Source organism: Phalangium opilio, unplaced genomic scaffold (genome assembly GCF_054372755.1).
Source record: "Phalangium opilio isolate 3A_F unplaced genomic scaffold, DU_Popi_V2 ptg000003l_1, whole genome shotgun sequence".
NCBI lineage: Eukaryota > Metazoa > Arthropoda > Arachnida > Opiliones > Phalangiidae > Phalangium > Phalangium opilio.
In genome coordinates this window covers 11,898,334-11,916,518 of record NW_028324145.1, presented here as the reverse complement: position 1 = coordinate 11,916,518, position 18,185 = coordinate 11,898,334, and the positions used below count along the sequence as shown (strand labels likewise).

The window sequence follows — 18,185 nt, the reverse complement described above, 5'->3', positions numbered from 1 at the left end:
ATGATTCATGAAAAAAGAAGCGTTGTCCAACTTGTAGCTTTCAAGGCTAAGTTTATTTTATTTTTAATCAGTTTTAATCGATTATTTATCTTTAAAATTAAGCTTAGTAAGTTTCGAAATGAATATAAAGTTGGTTATACAATTATTTTAAGTTAATCTTTATTAAATATAAAGCAAAGTAAAATTGCCACTATAGATAGAAAGCCAATGAGCCAAGGCTTATGTTATACATCGGCAGGATTGGACTTTTAAGATAACTCATCACACCTTTGACTGTAAGACTAGATTATTGTTTGTCCCTTAAGGCTTGATAAAAATTACTAATGAAATTTGTTTTTCAAAGTAAGATACTCGCCGAGTTAATTGAAATTAGGGAGCTTATTAAAAAAATTAGTTTGAAAAAAAAGATGGCTTAATTTTCCGTAAAGTTTCTAACGATATCTTTTTAAACTAAAGCTTTCTTCGTTAAAGAATGAAGATGTTTTTTTTTTTAATAAAAAAGAGCTAAATTAAATATTTACCGTTAGTCTGTAGACGCTGTAATCCTCTGAATAGTCTAACGCTCTTAGTTGGGTGGCAAATATTTATTTTCTGAAAGAAAAATTTCTTTTTCGATTATACTTTGTTAAAAATAAAGGTCCCTTAGCGATACTAAGATTTTAAAAAGACCTAAAGAAAGAAAAGAGAAAGAAAGAAGAAAGTTTATTCTCGCTTCTCGGAAAATTTAGGTGAACTCATAAATATGCAAATGGACTTATAAAGTTTCAAATTTTGTTTATCATTGCCCGTATCTACGTTAAGGATGGGCTGAAATTCCTTTTGATTTTCTGTTGAAGAAGAAGGCTTTTTCTTTTTGATTTATTTTATACAGTTTGTATTAGGATTAGTGCCTGAGCCCTTAAAAGCCCTTAAGGTTTTTGAATTATTTTCTCTTACAAACATTTTTTTGTCTTTCTTCTGATAGTTTATTAAGTTTTACATTGTTGTTGTTTTTTTTATTACAGAATCGATGTATAAAAACCGGGATGTATTAGAATTTGAGCCTCGAAGAAAATCTTTTCGGTAAGTGTATCGTTATTTCTGTTCTTTACGTTTTGATACTGGTTTTACGTGGGCCTTTGTTTGAAGAGAGGTAAGGATAACTCCTTCAAACCCAAAGAAACGACAATTTCTTTGAAGAAATTCCTTAAAAACTAATTAATGAGATTGACAAGTTCAAACTCTAATACGCTCAAAAATCAGCCGCTAGTCGTTAAGATAATTAAATTTTGAAAAGTTTTCGTCGCGTTGTGTTTATATTTGGGCGTAGTTGCGTTTTCCCGCGCGCGCTGAAAACTTTAAATTGCTAATTTGTGTATGGCGTCTTAAGCGAGTAAACAAATTATTCGACTATGCAAATTTCCGTGCTCGACTTCACCCACGAATTTCTACCCTTTATAAACGTTTCCACTCGCGGTAACAGACTTTAAGGGCCGGGGGGGGGGGGGGATTTGTACCGAACAAAAATGGAATGGTGCACCACCACCCAGTTGGTTTTCGCTTTGCGTATTACATCCACCTCAAAACAACAATTAACTTTACCAAAACTAGCGAAGTATATATTAATTTAACAATTTTTCGGAGGTTGCTTTTTCCTTCGCAAACCCCCTATATCTGTTAGTTATTAAATCCCAGTATTACTTGACACTACTATAAAACCATTCACGAACCGAAGTATTTCATACTTAACGTCGTAAAGTAATTCCTTAGTCATTATATATGCCTTTAAACGCAATTATTACCATATTATCTGTCGCTAACATCTTGCTAAGCCTAACTAACGGAAGCGTAATACTATATACTACTTACTTATAATTTAGCTCGTGTCACTTGTCATTAGTACTAAACCTACTCGGACCCTTATTCGCCCTTAATACTATCCCTTAGTGAAGTTTGCAAGGATCCTTGTCACCTGTCACTGGTGTGGAACTTAGGTAAACTCACGCTGGTGTAATGTGGCGATTCTCTAGCGACTTTAGGTGGTGTAACAGCGCCTGAAGCAAAGTTCTGTCCAGAAAATCGTAATTATAATTTTGGTGGGGGGTCCAGGATGTAAAACTTTGCTAAAGGGGAGCTAAGGGACTCTTCTTATAGTTGAACGATTCGCGATGTACGTAACGCGTCAACTTTGCGTCGAGAAGACCAGGGAGATGTGTCCATAATTGAATTTCGGCTCTTCTCTGCCCATGCTGGTTACTAGTGTAAATTGTTAGAGATCTTCGCTCTCTTTTCCCCATCCCCCATCCCCATCTTTCTCATCTCGAGCTTCCCCAAAGTGTGAATATTAAGGTCTTCGCTTAGATAGTTTGTCGAGCGACCCTCTTCCAGGTGTCGTTTGCCACGACGACCACGCGTGCTCTGTAACTATGTCAGAGGGTGATAGTGCGCCAAGAGGATTGATGTCGCGGGGAGAGAAACTTCACCCAAATTGCATTTAACACCACTGGAAGACTTCTATAATGAAACTGGCAGTTGGCGCTCGCGGCCTTTTACACCTCTGCGCGTGCAGTTCCAGGGGGAACACCACTGTGAAACGGATAAGCGTACACAATTTGCAAAGTTATTGTAAATATTTCCGTAGTATCTACCCCCTCGTAACTGTCCTTCCTAGCGAATAACACTCGGGCCATGCAGGATTGTAATATTTTTATGGCACACTCCCTTGTACGCAATTGCGTGGTAGGTAGCCATAATATTTTCACCACTTCGCAGCAACAAAACCTTGGCGTATCTTTTTACTCGCTGCAAATGTATATTGAAATGGTTAACTCCGGTGTTTTTATTAGATTCAAGAGCTGGTTCGTGCCTCGCTTTCCGGCTTGCAAAGGGGTAACTTATAGTTGATAGCTGGTGTAGCCCGGCTTTTACCTTAGGTTAAAATGGTCCCTAGCAATACTTCAGGCGCGAACGGTAGGGAAACTGCAGGATGAATTCGACCGACTTAAGATAATTTAATTTCGACTTTTGGTTGGTGGCGGAGAAATGTTTTGAAGGGTTACGTCGAGTGGTAGTAGCGAGCCTTTATTAAAAAGGTTTCTTCCCTAATTATTTCTCCTTGTAAGTATAGGTTTCCTTCTTTGTAGAGTCTTGGATGTAAAAATTAAGGAGACTTAATTTTTTACGTAAATTCACTTAGTCTTATTAAAACTTTTCCCGTCTTTTGTTGAGTGGCTATGTCTATATGGGTTCATGGTTTATTTCTCCATGTTACGGACCCTCCTTTTGCTTCTATTTAATCGTCTTTTAGTAGTATTAGTAGCTACTCTTACCTCTGTTATTCTCTAGAGGGATTTCCTTCCGCCTGTCCTTTGTTGTTTTTTTTTTCCTGAAAAATAGCTCACTTTCACCCTTTCTGTCTCTCCACTGTAAAAAATAACCGTACTGTCTAGTACCTTTAAAGGTATTTTTCAATGCATCCCCAGACGTACCTATATAGGTACTACAAAATACCGTTGTGTAAGGGTACTATGAAATACCTCTTGAAGAAGGTACTTTTGAGGACTACAAGGTATTTTGTGATCCCGTAATGGGTATCATTTAAACCTCAACAAAGGTCGGAATAAAACTTTCAAATTGTGAAAGGTACTCCTTATTACCGAAAAGGGTACCTGTTAACACTCGAAAAGGTTCGATAATATACTTCTAAAGGTATTTTGTGCTACCGAATTAGGTGTCAAATAAAACCCACAAACAGGTCTAAATTATACTTTCGCGCCATCAAAAATATTTGCGCCACATTTGAAACTAGTAAACTTTCCTTTATTACCGCGGGCTTGAATCATTTTCAGACATGGTAAGCAATACACCACTTCGATGCAAATGAGACTGAAAGACACGAGAGTAATATTTTCCTTCCATCTCAACTTTTAGTGTCTGTGTTGTGGGCTTACGGGATGAGGGTAAAATTTTGCATTCCATCTCGCCTTTAAGTGTCTGCGCCATAGGCTTGCGGGGTCGTGAGAGTTCGCATAGTAAGCAAGGGATTAACCACTCTACATTTCCCGATACTATATTTAGCTTCCCCTTGTTAAGGAAGGTGTGATACTGTTATAGTGTAAAGGTAATTCAGGGTCACATATACATGGATATTTTCTGAATGGCGACTGAAGGCGTAAGCTCGGATTCAAACCTTTATATTAACTATGTAAGCCTTATATCATAATTGTATTGCCTTTAAATGATGTAACGTATGCTAGTGTATATAGCTGTCAAAGAAAATAATTAATGTTAATTATATGTAATTATATATTTAAGAAAAACCACTAGCTAGGAAACTTGAGATTGAAATTGAAATCTCGGGTAGAAAACCACTACCCTATTCTACCCTACCGAACCTATTCTTTATGGTTATTAATAATATTCCAACAGAGATTTCTTCTACGCTGTCATTACTAGTGCTACTGGTGAAGTAAACAGTTAGTGTTAGAGAATTTGGGCTTGAAGTATTATATCATGTATTTTACTTTCGTAGTGTTAATTATAATCAGCACGCCGGAACTAAAAACTCCCTCTAAAGGAGTCTGTTAAGTCCTTTTCTACTTCCAGGGTACGATAACATACCAGCAGAAGCGCAGAAACTCTAAAAGGTTTCATTATATACCTTATATTTCCAAAATACCTTTTTCGAAATCATTTAATACCCGCACTGTGAGACAACTAATAAAATACGTTCATGGGTACTAAAAAGGTCGCGGAGGTATTTTATAGTACCTTCAAAATACCTTTATTTTTAACAGTGTCTAATTAGTTTCTGATGAAAACCGACAAATTTAGCAAAGTGAATGTTGCGAGCTAGGCCTAGTACGCCCGACCCTTTTTCCTTTATTAATAAAAGTTATATACGTCAGGACGTCTTTCTTTCTTTCTTTCGTTTGCAATTGTTTTATTTTCCAGTTCTTTTCTTGTTTTTGTCAAATTTACCTCCCACGGAAATGTTTTGAGTTAGTTTTTCGATGTAGGCGTTCATTATCAACAGCATCCTGAAATTTCACATCTTATATTAAACGAATATTGTTATTTCCCTACTGACCATCAAACCGAAAAAAAATAAACCCCACGACCTTTCTTTCATATCTTAAAGAGTGTTGGTCCGACAGCAGCCATGCACGGTGGTCCTTTTCAGAGAGTAACGCAATATCAATATTGGTGTACATCTAGAAGGAAAAAGAAGAAGTAGAAAAGGAGGGAATGTAGTATAGTATACCAGAGAGGAAAAGGAAATCGAGCCAACCCCGAAAGCATTTTGCAATTTCTCTACCGAGTTCTCTTTCCTTTCCTTCTGCTCCGATCCAGTACCAAAGTCCTTTGGAATCCAGGGAAATCTGTGGATGCTGCTGCTAGCTAGCTAGAAAAGAGGCTAAAGCGGCGCAGAGATGTAGTTGGGAGGAAGCAACGTGTCACTCAGTATTTCTTTTTAGGGGGAGGGGAAGAGCGAGAGCGAAAAGGATGAAGGAGAGAGAGAGAAGGGATCCGGAGAGGCTGAGGAGAAAGAGAGGGGGGTTAAAAGAAAACGTGGAAATTGCGCGAGCGAGGATAGAATGAGATCACCACCATCGCGCGTGGCTATGAGTTACATTCGAGCCAATCTCCCGGCTATCACTTACGGCCTCTCAGCTTTCCTCATCCTATATTGCTCTCTCTCTCTCTCTCTCTCTCTCTCTCTCTCTCTCTTTCTGCTTCTTTTAAAAATGTTGAAAGAAAAAGACATCCCATACCATACCACCACCACCACGTGCCTATATATTCTTTTCTGGCGCTCTATATATGGGTCCTTTGCCGCCAGCACGTAAACTTACCTCTTGGGAGTGTAGTTCGCACCGCCTGATCAACTTGGGATCCGATTTACTTACTTACTCTCTCTTTCTCTATACGGGGTGTTTGGCAACAAGTTAGATTATTTTTTACTATATTTATTGCCCGTTTAGTTTTAGTTCGCATAGAGCTGATAAATATGGTAAATTTAAGTATTTTGCGGCGTTCTTAGCGCAATAATTAGCTATGGACTCAACCGAAAAGATTGATAGGAAATTATTTTTGGAGGTACGTACAAGGTGCTAAGATAGTTTATTCAGGAATAAATAATATATAAATACTCCTTTTAGTAAGAGGATTTAGTTGAGAGTAATTTTAGAGTACTTCTTGGAAAATTTTGCTACAGGGTATTATAGGGGATTGACTCCTTACCTTTACCTTAATGTTTAAAAACCTCCCCCCCCCCCAATTCTGAAACGTCTTTTTTATTTTTAAATGCTTCCATTTAAGGATTATGCAACTTTTAAGCTTCTTATTTTTCCGCTCCCAAAGTAATCGAGCTTTCCTCGTGTTTTCTCTATATGAGAACTCGACTTCATATTCTCTCAATTTATTCCCCGGTTTCGGACGTTACACGCGCGGCGCAAGCTGAAATCGCTCTCTCTCGCGCTCTCTTGGGTCTTATTCTTTTCATTTCAATCAATGCAGAAATATTAACCCTGTGAGAAGAAAGCGCCTGGAAAATCGGGCCTGTTGTAGGCTTTCGTCTATTAACCGGAATGACGCGAACAAATGAACTAGTTTGAAGCCCATCAGAGCGGGTTCTCCTTTTCTCTCCCCGTAAATTCAAGTAGCGCGCGCTCGGAGAAGTGGCGACAATAAAGAGAACGTTTCGGTTATAAGGTAAAGCTCCCCTTATACTATACGTAGTTTTCGCCTTACTTGTCAGCGCGAAAGAAGCTTAGGCTATTCTTAGTTTATGTATCTCGCGGAGTCAAATGACGTTGGAAAATAAGAAGTGTATAAGGGTAGCCTGGTTCAACTTATGTATATCATGTACGAAGTAGATTAACTTGGAAGTTTTCTTCTATCCCTTTTCTTAAAGATGGATATATACGGAGATGGGGATTTTGATGAAGGATATTACTACTTTGGGTTTATTTTCTTTAGTAAGTTATAGGGATACAGATGGTAGTTGGGGCATTACGGGGAATCGGGCTTTCGCTTATTTGGAAGCCGTGGGGCCCCTACAGAAGAGAAAAGAAATGGTCGAGCATAAAAATGCCATCGCAAATCTGGCGAGCTGCCCTCGCTCGACTCGTCTCGCGGTGTATATACGATTCTCCCCCCGCTTCTTCTTCTTTTCTTTATACTTCGGGACCGGAAATTCTCCCAAGTCAAACGCCTTCTCCTTATAGTTCCTCCTCCTATAGGAAACAAAAAAGAAGTTTCACTCGATCGCTTCAACCTACGGGCAAAAGAAACACGGATATATATAGGGAAAAGGGATCGCCGCGCGTTTCTACAGTTTCTTTAGATTCATCCGTGATGCTTATAAGTTTCCTTTCCTTAAAGGGATAAAGTAATGGAAAAGAAATCAAGTTGCAGAGAGAGCTAATTTATGAAGTTTGGTTGCTACCTAGAAATACGTTCGAAGTTAGAAGTTTCCAAGCTAGTTTGGGGGACGGAAATCAATGATGTTCCTTAGTTTGTGGGAGTTTTGGGGAACGGGGTTAACATTGAACGACTAAGAGTATGGTCTCCACCGGAAATAGGATTGGAAAATGTTTGCTTTCCTGGACGTGTAACTTAACCAATTGCACTAGAGAAAGTGTTAGTTTAATCGAAACAATTTATTGGGAAAACCCGATCAAATCAAGTCATTGCATGTGAATTATTGTTGGTATACTTTCATAATCCCTTTGCTTTGAGTGTCCCATTCGGCCCATCGTCATCTCGCGATCCTTATAGGAAAAGAGGCGTAAGAGAAAAGATATCCATTTTCCATCATCATCCAGCTCTTTCCATTCTAGGTTGTCTTCATCCTCCCGGTCATCTTTTTATACGTAACATTACCTCGCCTAGCGATGATACTCTCGACATGCCATCTTCATCGCTCGCTCTCTCGGCGCTTTCCAAAAGATAAAAGAGAAAGGAAAAGTTCTTGGCTCTCTTTTTTTTATTATTTGAAAGAGCCTGCAGAAGAACCCTGTCCCATTTTGCGCATTTTCTATCACGCGGGTACAGAGTCTTAACGTTTTCCGGAAGTCGTATAGATGAGTTAAAGAATATATTGCACGCCGCCAGTCCTCCCTATCCCTAAAATGATAGCTACTTACTCGTGCCATCGCCTCTATAGCTATAGGCCTACTCTTTTTTTTTTATTATTTTTCATTTCTTTTAGGCGTTATGATGGTTCCCATTAACTATATTATACCAGAAAGCTTTTACTGTTTTATCCGTACCAAATTATGTAGTCTTTATATCGGATTAAGTGTAGTAGTTATTATAGCGGAAGCGCGTTTAAAATCGGTTTTTTAAAGTTGCTTGTGGAAGGGAAACAAATTAAGAATTAATCAGAATTGTAAATAAACCCTCCCATTAATATTATTTCTCATTCCAACCTAACTTAACATAATAATAAATATTATTATTTTCCCTTTGTGTTTGTTAAGTGGGCCTTGAACTTGATATTGCACGCGTTGCATGTCCAAAATTGATCCCCAAACAAAGTTTTCTGTCCCTTGAGGCAATATTCCATCAAGAGGAACTTGCTTCTTTCGTATAGCGGTGATGAATAAATATGAGATCGGGTGGTATAGGGGTGTCACCCTTGACCCTTGAGGATACTGTAATTACGGGACTTAATGTAAATATCTACTCCCATAACCTTTATAGAGCGGTAATAGACAAACATTGCGCTTGTAATACGCAGTTCGATATATTTTTTTTGCGTGAATTGAAGCAATTTGCCAAGAGTTTTAAAATTTTACCCAAGTTGGGAGGTACTTTAAGCTCTGTACTTTCCTAGCTAGATAAGTACTCTTTTCCAAGAGTAAATGAACCCGGAGTGTATTACTTACCATTATGGAATGAGAATCAAAATTTAATTGATTCATTCTCATATTTATTTGATCGAATAATTTGAGTTTGATCACTCAAGCGCCTATTTGAATATTCAGTTGTACAGTTTTACACTGCTGGTTGATTTACTCCTGTTTCTAAGAGTAAAAAGGCGATATATTGAGTTTCAACTTTGAAAATAAACCGAATTTCCCATCAAATGAAATGATTTTATCGCGAAATCTTACCCATACTAAGGTTGTATCAAAAAGTATATCGGCTTCATCTCTCCCCTCGTTCTTGCTCGTGCCTATGTTTACCATTATAATGTTTGCTGTTTTATCAAAGTCACTATTTCTTTTATTAGTAGTTGACAATCCTTTGAACAAATATCGTTTTTTTTTGTATACTGGATCCACGCGAGTATAGAAGTTCATTGACTTTATGACAGATTGGTTTTGGGGTACTTTTATGGGGTGAAGGGGGGGAAGGAAACTGGATCCTCCATTATTAGGTTCCTTGATTTTGATGAATTGATTTCGGATGTATAAGTGAAATGTCGAGAAGCTATTTTTTTTTCAATGGGAGGGGGGTTCTTGCTTGTGCATGAGCTGGTATTTATTTTGAGATGTTAGCGACTTGTACAGTCTATAGACCATTATCGTCAATTTTATTTTTACTACCAATATTTAACGATTTTTTGAGCTTCGGAGAAGTTTTAGTTTGTAGAAAATTAATGTTTATTTTCCATATTTTCATATTGGAAGATAATATTTTGAATTTTTGAGACTTACCTGTTTTTACGTCAAGTTTTACTCCTAAGATACAAAATTAACAGGGTTTTTCTGTGATAATCACCAGTTACCCATATTATGCGAGGGGAGAAACCAACGTATTATACTGCGGAAGCTATTGAATTACTACTACTGTTGGGGTTCTAGCTTATCTTTTATACAGTCTTTTTACGGACAATATACGCCAAGAATTAATTCTTGGCCCATCCCATTCAATAGCGACTTAGGTATCCTTGATATAATCAAAAATAGTAGACACCGTAATCTTCTAATGTCTGTATATTATCATTAGATGGAACTGTATAATAATAAAAGCTTGTAAGAAGGCACGGGCTGCGCTAGGGCTTATGGGCTTCAATTGAGAACGGCTAGCCATCCAATCCTCGTAAGGAATTAATAGGTTTTTTCTTGGCACAAAGGAAACGCGGGGAGGAAGCTAGCCCAAGCTGACTTGGCTAGCTTGCAAAGCAAAACTGACTGAATAAAAGGATCCCATTCTCATTGAGCTAGAGAAATATTCCCTCCATCTCTCTTCATTCATTCTAGCTTTGGTTTTATCGTATAAATTACGTTACATCTCGTTTCCAGTGTTCAGTGGAGGTAGTTAGAAGTTAGGTCACGTGTTAGGGAGTATTGCGTCCCGTGTTTGTTGAATCAAATTTAACAACTTTCGGGTGTCCCGGGTTTCGGCACCATTAAATTGTTTTGTAGATCAACTTTTTGTGAATGCAACTAATACTTTGAAATTTCCATCGTTTATAAATCAAGGTTACAATGAACCCAGTGGTTTTAGAAAATTTTATTTTTAAGTTCAGGTTAATTTGCGCGAGGATATTATTGTAATAATCTTTTATACAATAATATTTGATTGATTCTGACTTTTCGATACCGAATAACCTTCTGAATTTCCAAAGTGAAATAGGCCCGTGTATCTAAATGGAAAGGGAATGAAAATAAGGCATTGTTGACGCTACCCAGAGGCTTTCCCTTATAGCGAGAATTACAAATAGGTGTGTGTAGGCGATCGACCAACTGGTTCAACGGCTGCTGTTGAAAAGCGGCGTCAAATAATCCCGTACATACGCTTTGGGTCCATCGGTAAATTCCTCGTCGTCCGCGAAGCGTTCTGTACATGTACTCAAGTTTAGTATAGTAGAGCCTACACTGTGTTTTTTCCTTCCCTATGTCTTACTAACAGAAGTAGTTTATTTGAAGTAAAACACGTCGGCTTATCGAGTTTCGTAACATTTCCGCGTATGCAATTAATGTTGTACAACAAGTTTATGAACTATTCGGTGTAAAAGTGTGGCGAGGGAATGAAGGAAGGCCAGCTATTCCCTTATCGTCAAAGCTATAAGCAACGAGAGGCTGAGATCGGCTTATACTTTACAAAAGGTTATACGGCGTCTGCCATCGTAAGTGTTCATTGATGGAGAATTATATTCCGTATTCGCGAATAAAAATGGAATGAAACGCTATTAAGAGAAGCCGCGATATAACGTCGACGGTCTCTTTGATATTCACACTTAGGGAAGCTTCACTCCGTTCATTCTTACCTCGCGGATAAACTTATATAGAGCAGCTTCCGCTTTGAGAGGAGTTGGGGACGAGCAAAATATGGAGAATCGGTGAGAGTATAGGATAAGGGAATAGGGACGATATTGCTGAATATGGATGCCAAACAAGATTTTCCGAGCTGCTCCCCCCACCCTCCCTCCTACTACTACTACCCTTGGAACGCATTATGTTACGAGGTACACGCGAGGGGGTCGCAACTACGTGGAAAAGTCACCGCGATTAAAATTATGCATAGATTTAAAATAATTTCCTTCGTAAAAATCGTAGAGGATTTGTTTATCCTGGGTTAACTGTCTTTGTCGACGTCAAACAGGGGCCTTCAGTGCACGTAAAGAAACTACATCGGTTTTGCTCGCTTAACGCCATCAACAATACGTTATCCGTTAAAAATTTACTTGAGATGAGTTTACGAATCATCTATTATTATTATGTAATAGAAGATTATTTAAATTCCTGAGATACAAGAGTGGTTATCCCCTCGATTGCGTGTATAGCTGCTGGCTCCAGGTTGGAAAACCTTCCGCCTGCACCGGATGTACTATTGGGAAGGGAAAAGGAGGGGGGAATGGGATGAGGAAAAGGTAATTTTACCGACCAAACAATATCGGATGTAGAGAATGGCTTCGAAAGGGAGTAAGAGAGAGAGAGAGAGGGAACTGATGGAACATCTAAAAATAGACCATCAGTATATTTTCCACTGTATTCCAAGAATAAAAGGTCAAATTTAGGTAGGACCGGAAAATTGATACACTTTTAGGTATATTTCAAAAGAGAAAAATTTTTCTCGCATCTTTCATCTCAAAGCTTAGCTCTTCCTCGCGCTTTAGCGGCGGCGGGTTATTTGAGAACTGATGCGAAGGGATGAAACTTAACTCTGGAGGATTTCAGTTCGGAGAAGCAACTTGAAAATTCGCTTCATACGATCTACAGGTTAATTAAAAACTAGTGATTCTTGTGATGATAATATGGAAAGGTAGATAGATTAGATTCAGGCAAAACTTCAGAGAGAGGATCTATTTACAACCTTAATTAATTTAACAATACAAATAACAATAATAAATATTTGTTTCTTCTAATTATTTTTAAATTAGTGACAGTAATTGGATCGTCTTTATGTAACTGCGGTTTATTATATTAAGAGGAAAATCTCGATATTAGGTTTATACTTTATTTTTTTCCGCAATGGTGAATATTTTCACTGAAAAACAAAATTATGCATTTATTTTTTTTCCTTCCATCTGATATTACGGAATGGTATAAAGGACTCTTTCTAAAAATATCCTTTCTAGCCCGATTGTCCTAAAAATAAAACCCTATAGGCGCGTATCTTGGTATGGCGTAATTCCTAGCGGGTACTCTAGTGGAGAAAAATGATCCCCGCGTCTCGCAAAACCTAATACGATTCTTATTTCCATTTCTGTTATTTTTCCTGAAAGATTTTCCTTCATTCTTTTGGCGTCCCCCATCTTTTGTTATTTCTCGGGGCGCCGAATTCTTATAACGTCGAAAATAGACGAGAATTCTAATATAGTACTTTTTACTCTTCCATCTCCATCCCTCCTCTTCCTTCTCCTTGCAATCCGAAACAGCCAAATTTTTATTTTCTTTCTTTCGTTCAGGGTTTTTTTTTTTCATCTTTTTTGTTCTTCTTGCTTTTCTGGGGTTGGAGGTATTTCTTTTTTTCTCGTGAACTCGAGAGTTCCGTTATTACGTACGTTCCTTTCTCGAGTTTACGTTTAAAATAGGGAAGCTACCACCGACACAGCGCCCGAGCTATAAAGAGAATAGAAAAAAATAGTATATATATATATATATAAGAAAGGAAATCAGGGTTGAAAAGTAAAACCTAGATTTCTGACATTCTTGTTCCAACCCTCTCGGCGTTAACTCGAGCTACGGGCGTGATATCCGCTTTTTTAAACCCCTCGATAAGATGAAAGGGAATTGGGGGTTTGTTGACGTGAACATTGGGGAGTATTGCCTTACCACAGATTTCTGAGAGTGCGTGGAATGTCTGTTTATTATTATTACGCACCATCCTAATTGTTATATTACACTGAGGGTTTGGAAAAAAATATTTCACCATAAACCTTTGATGATTGGAACCTGTAAATAAAAACCTAGACAAATCAAGGAAACTCGATGAAAGTTAAGTTGCGCGATAAAATGGTTAGAAAGATTTGAAGATCAGGAATTCTCTTACTGGGAAAAATTGGCGATTGAATTTTTTATTTGTTTCGAAACGCTAAATACTTTAATTCGCTACTAGTTATTTAATCAATAATCAAGAACGTACGTTTTTATTTTAAACAAGAGACGTTGCCGGTCTTGTTTTTTCCTCGATCCTTTAGGGTGTTAAAGAAAAAGCGAGAGTCGAAATTGGTTGAACGCCCCTCAGTTACTAATCTGTCTCCTCGCCAAAAAGCTAGGACCCGTAGAAATCGTCAAGAATCACGGAGCCCTAGCTCCAAATTCGTGGCGACGACTGCTAGACCCTGCCCGCCCTTGCCCTGGCTTCAAATTGTATAATGTCCAATTGCCTTTTCTCAAGATTCCACAATTTCCTATGTCTAAAAAAAGATCTCACTTTCTTTCCAAGCGATACCAAAGTACAACGCGGCGGAAGTTAGATACCCTCGCGGTGTAGCGTTGGAAGTGTTGAAATCTAATGGAGAGACGAGTTATATCTTATCTACGAGAGACATTCCTCCCGCTCTATCGGCTTCCCATTCAAACTTTATTTTTTAACGCTTACGGCTTTTGTACGGTTTTACGCTCACCCCTCCAGTCATTGCCGCCGCCTTTTAGACTAAATTATTCCATAAGAACGTTAACCGTCTCTACTTTGAAGAGAACTAAAACCTCGTCCTCGTATTCGTTGGTGTCCAATTTACTCCGAGAAGCGAGTAGGTTTTCATTTTAAGTAACGTATAGACTACTGTCCTTACTTAATTTTATTTGTCCATGGTGACTGACTCTGGTATTATCTCGCCTTTATTTTTTTCGTTTTTCGCGCTGTAACATAGGGCTTCTTTCGGATACAATTTTAGCCCAGCTTCCCCGTAAATTCTTTCCCGATTTTTTTGGGGTTTCGCGGCGCGGCGGACGATGGGATGTTGTTTTTGTTAGAGGCGAAAGTATTTCATTAATTGCTTTTTTTGCCGCTCTGTGTTTTATTTTAGTACCTTTTTATTTTTTCAAAATAGACTTTGGCAAAGGTTTCCCAAAAATATACGTAGGTCTTACCCCTCTTATCTCTCGAATGAAATTTATTTATTAATTTTGTCGATTGGTTTTAAATATTTATTTAGGAACAAAAGAAGTATTCGCTATTATTAATATTAAATTGAATAGCGGTAATTGGAAATTATTTTTAGAATAGCCCCTGTATGGACGCTTTTTCCTGAACTCGGATGTTCAGCGGGATAAACAGTTCTACAGGGGTAGGTAGAAAATACATGGGTTGGTTTGCCCCTGTATGTAAGCTTCCCCAAAATACAATTTTTAATATTTATATATTTTATCTGGGGAAATAATCAAATATAACAAAAAAAAAATTAAACAATCAACTTTTATTGTTTATTGACCACACGATTGGTCAAAAAACCTTTCCTTGACATTGAAAAGAAGCTTTTAAGTAATACCTTACATAAGAAGAAGAATTCTCTAAATAGAATTACCGTCCAATCCCGAAGTCCCACAAACTCTATAGCAATCAAGATCTTAAGATTCATTGAGAGGGTTTCGTTTCTTCTCTCATTCTAGAGTTGAGTCAAAGCTCTAGAGAAAGTGAGAGGACGCCCTCACGCGGATGCCCACCAAACTATTCCAAGTATTCCAGCCAATAAAAGAGGGGGTTTCTGATATTATCGTCTATGGGCGAACGCTTTTCTTCGATCAAAAGACCGAAAAGGGAGATACAATATAAAAGGCGTCTCGACTAGACTCTGTCCACTTTTAAAGAGCGAGTACTGGGAAGGCGGGATAACGGGCTTTTGAAATTATACCGTAAGACAGGGTATGAATTGATACGATTTAGCTCGGTGAACGGAATCGTATGGTAGAATGGAGCCACCAGAAAAGACGAGTCGTTTTCGAGCTATAATAAGCGAATTCTGGCTTTCGCTGACTGTACGTTTTCGAAACTTATGGCACTTTCCTTCGCGTTTCTAGCTATGCTCCCAAGAATTTTGACATTTTGGTGGCAAAGGGATCGTATGACACGGCGTCTTTTATACAGTTTTCGCTTCTTACGTCGTCTTTTATACCATTCAGATCGTCTCTTTTATATATACGTCCAGGGAAAGATTATTCTATTTCCACCCAACCACTCACCCTCTCGGCAATGCTTCTCTATTTCAAACTCGTGAAATACTGCCAGCTTATAATTCAAACTTTTCACACCACGAAGTATTTATTGTCTTTTATAGCGAGTTTTTACGTTTTACGAAGGGATATTGAAACGGGGATGAGACATTACCTGGAACAATCAGGGTTATTCAAAATGGGTGTGTGAAATGCCAGCAAATTTGCGTAATGTTTTTCTCTCTCTCTTTAATGTGACTGTGTAGGAAGAAAAATAATTTAAATGGTTTAATGTTGAGGTATCGAAATCACGGTTCCTAGCTTGATTTATTTTGGTTCATTATTCCATGGGCGTGTTTCTCTAAGGGGCCGGGACACCCTGTTGAGTATATAATTGTCACCACCACCGCCGCCGCCTCGCCACCTCTATTAGAGGGTTCCGTTTCGTAATAAATCGTTGGTCCACAATTACCCCCCCCCCCTCCCTTGCCGGGTCCGTATAAAGGGTTCTTCTTTTATTTTTAAAGGCGCGAAATTGGGGTGGGAGGATCCCATACCCTTTTAACCGTGAGAAGAAGAAGAAAAAACCGCCATATATACTTTCGTCATCGTATAGTCAGTCAAGTCGGCAATAAAAGAAAATAATATACTTTGATTTGTTAGAAAACCACGCCTCTAATATGTCGGCCTCCGCCAACTAAAATCGTTAAATTATTCTAATGAACCGTCATTAAAGAACGGAAAACCTAGACAATTAAGACTCGAAGTCATCTAGAACTTCGCCCTTTTTTAGACAAGCTAGTGATGGTGTTACATTTTGCGTCGTAACTTCATTCCATCGTGTATTATTTCTACAAACACTTCATTCAACTGGTGCGATTTCTTTGATAATTTGGACTTAATGGTTAACGGTAAGAGTTAGTTTAGGGTGCTGTAGGCTAGCTGTGGCATAGTGGCTAGCCAACCCCTCCATGCAAGGTAAAGGGACCCACCTGTAAAAAAGCCACAGGCTTAGTGTGGAAATCCCTTCATAGACAAAGCCTATATTATTATTATTATTATAACTTTACCTGGCGGAGGCACGTGTAATGAAGGATTCCGCTTATAACTTTAGGCAAAATTAACATCTCTATTGGCTCGCCTTGTTACGAAGGATATATTTTTCTCGATCCGTGACGGGTAAACTTCGACACCCCGCGGTATAGTAAGTTTTCGGCAGGATTCCCTATATCTTAATTTCAATCGTCATTTCGTAACGACTGTTAAAGACCCGGGCTACGCCCGTTTCTAAACGAAATAAACCGTTGATGGTCGACGTATATAGAGCGCCAGCGCCCGCTTTTGGTTTGAAATTGGCGCTAAATCTAACGTCAAAGCTACGTAGCGCTCGTGGAGCCTTCGGGGGTCTTTCCTCCTGATTGAAATGCAAATTTCACTGAGCGAGAATTGCCGCGCGTGACCTGGGGACGTCATGCGGTGGATTTTACCCCCCCCCCTCCCCTATTCCCCCAGTTTGTCGAAATGCCACTCTTTTTTTTAAAACACTTTCCTGTATACAGGTTGATAAGATTCCTTTACCGTCTTGATAACTGAAATAATCAACAATGGTACTTTATAGAATTGTTTGAAATAACCCTGGTAACGTAAAACACCCTGTACAGAAGGACAGTGCAAGTTCTTCTTTTCTTTTTCAACTATATAGTTCTACTTTCTCCTTTTTTTATTTGGGAGTATTACTCTTTTTTGCGCCAGCTAGTGTTCTCCGAAATTAAGTCCGTGGAACGATTAAGGGTTTTCGGTAATATAGGCATAGATTCGTGTGTGGCACTCTTTAATGACTTTCGCGACAGGGATTCCCTGGTCTTTTTATATTAGAGAATACAGTCGGACCCGCGTACGTACAACAACTCCCAAAATTTGCTGTTCCGCTCAGCTTCGGACTTAATGCGTGCTAATGTTTTAGTGAGAAAAGTTTCGCAAATTCCAGCCTTCTTCTAGCGCCCGCGCGCTCGCCCCATTTAGTCGCCCGGTCATTTAAGAGAGTTGAAATTTTTCCTAATTTAGCTTCGTTTTTCTCTCTCGACCGGCTCTAAAGCGGGGGCGTTTTCCCCGTTAGTTTCCTCATCGCATTTTGAAATTTGCAAAGGGGGTTCACCCTCCGCTTGTATAATGTTTTTAACGACTCCAAACACCTGTTTCGTCGTGGTTTCCCCCTGCAACCTACTCTTGGATATCTCTTTTAAATTCCACTGGCATAATTCTAGTTTTATGCAAAATATTCTCTATGTTAGACCATTTTGAAGAGGGGGGTATCTGAAGTTTTGGATGATTATGGGTAATGTTTTAGGGATCATTTGCGATGACGACCTTTGTAGCCTGACTAAATTTTTGGGGGGTGGGGCAACCGATATATTATCTGAATTTTAAACCGTTCTAATCAACTTAATATATGTCTTGGTTTAAAAATGGAAACTCACTTGAAAATCTACTTCATTTATGCGCTAGATTTTTGTTTATGGTTGCAGTTTTTTAACGTAGTCTGCGTAAATTTTAAAGTCTTTATTTAGAAATTTCGTAATTCGCGGAAAAGGTTATATCTTTTCAAAATGAAGTGGTTTTTGAAACGACGCAAAGATGTCGCCTCTTTCATTAATA

The 18,185-nt window shown here is 38.5% G+C and overlaps 1 protein-coding gene across 4 annotated transcripts in view; it reads left to right on the top strand.

Moving 5' to 3' along the window:
* The window catches only part of Reph (Regulator of eph expression), a 312,486-nt gene that overhangs the window by 85,717 nt on the left and 208,584 nt on the right, over positions 1 to 18,185 (top strand). For 3 of the 4 annotated variants that reach the window (XM_089841098.1, XM_089841079.1, XM_089841088.1), the window contains exon 6: positions 1,005 to 1,062. The gene's annotated coding sequence lies outside the window, so the exon portion shown is untranslated. Of the gene's footprint in view, positions 1 to 51; positions 276 to 1,004; positions 1,063 to 18,185 lie in introns of those variants that run through there. The other variant, XM_089841108.1, reaches the window with a different exon arrangement.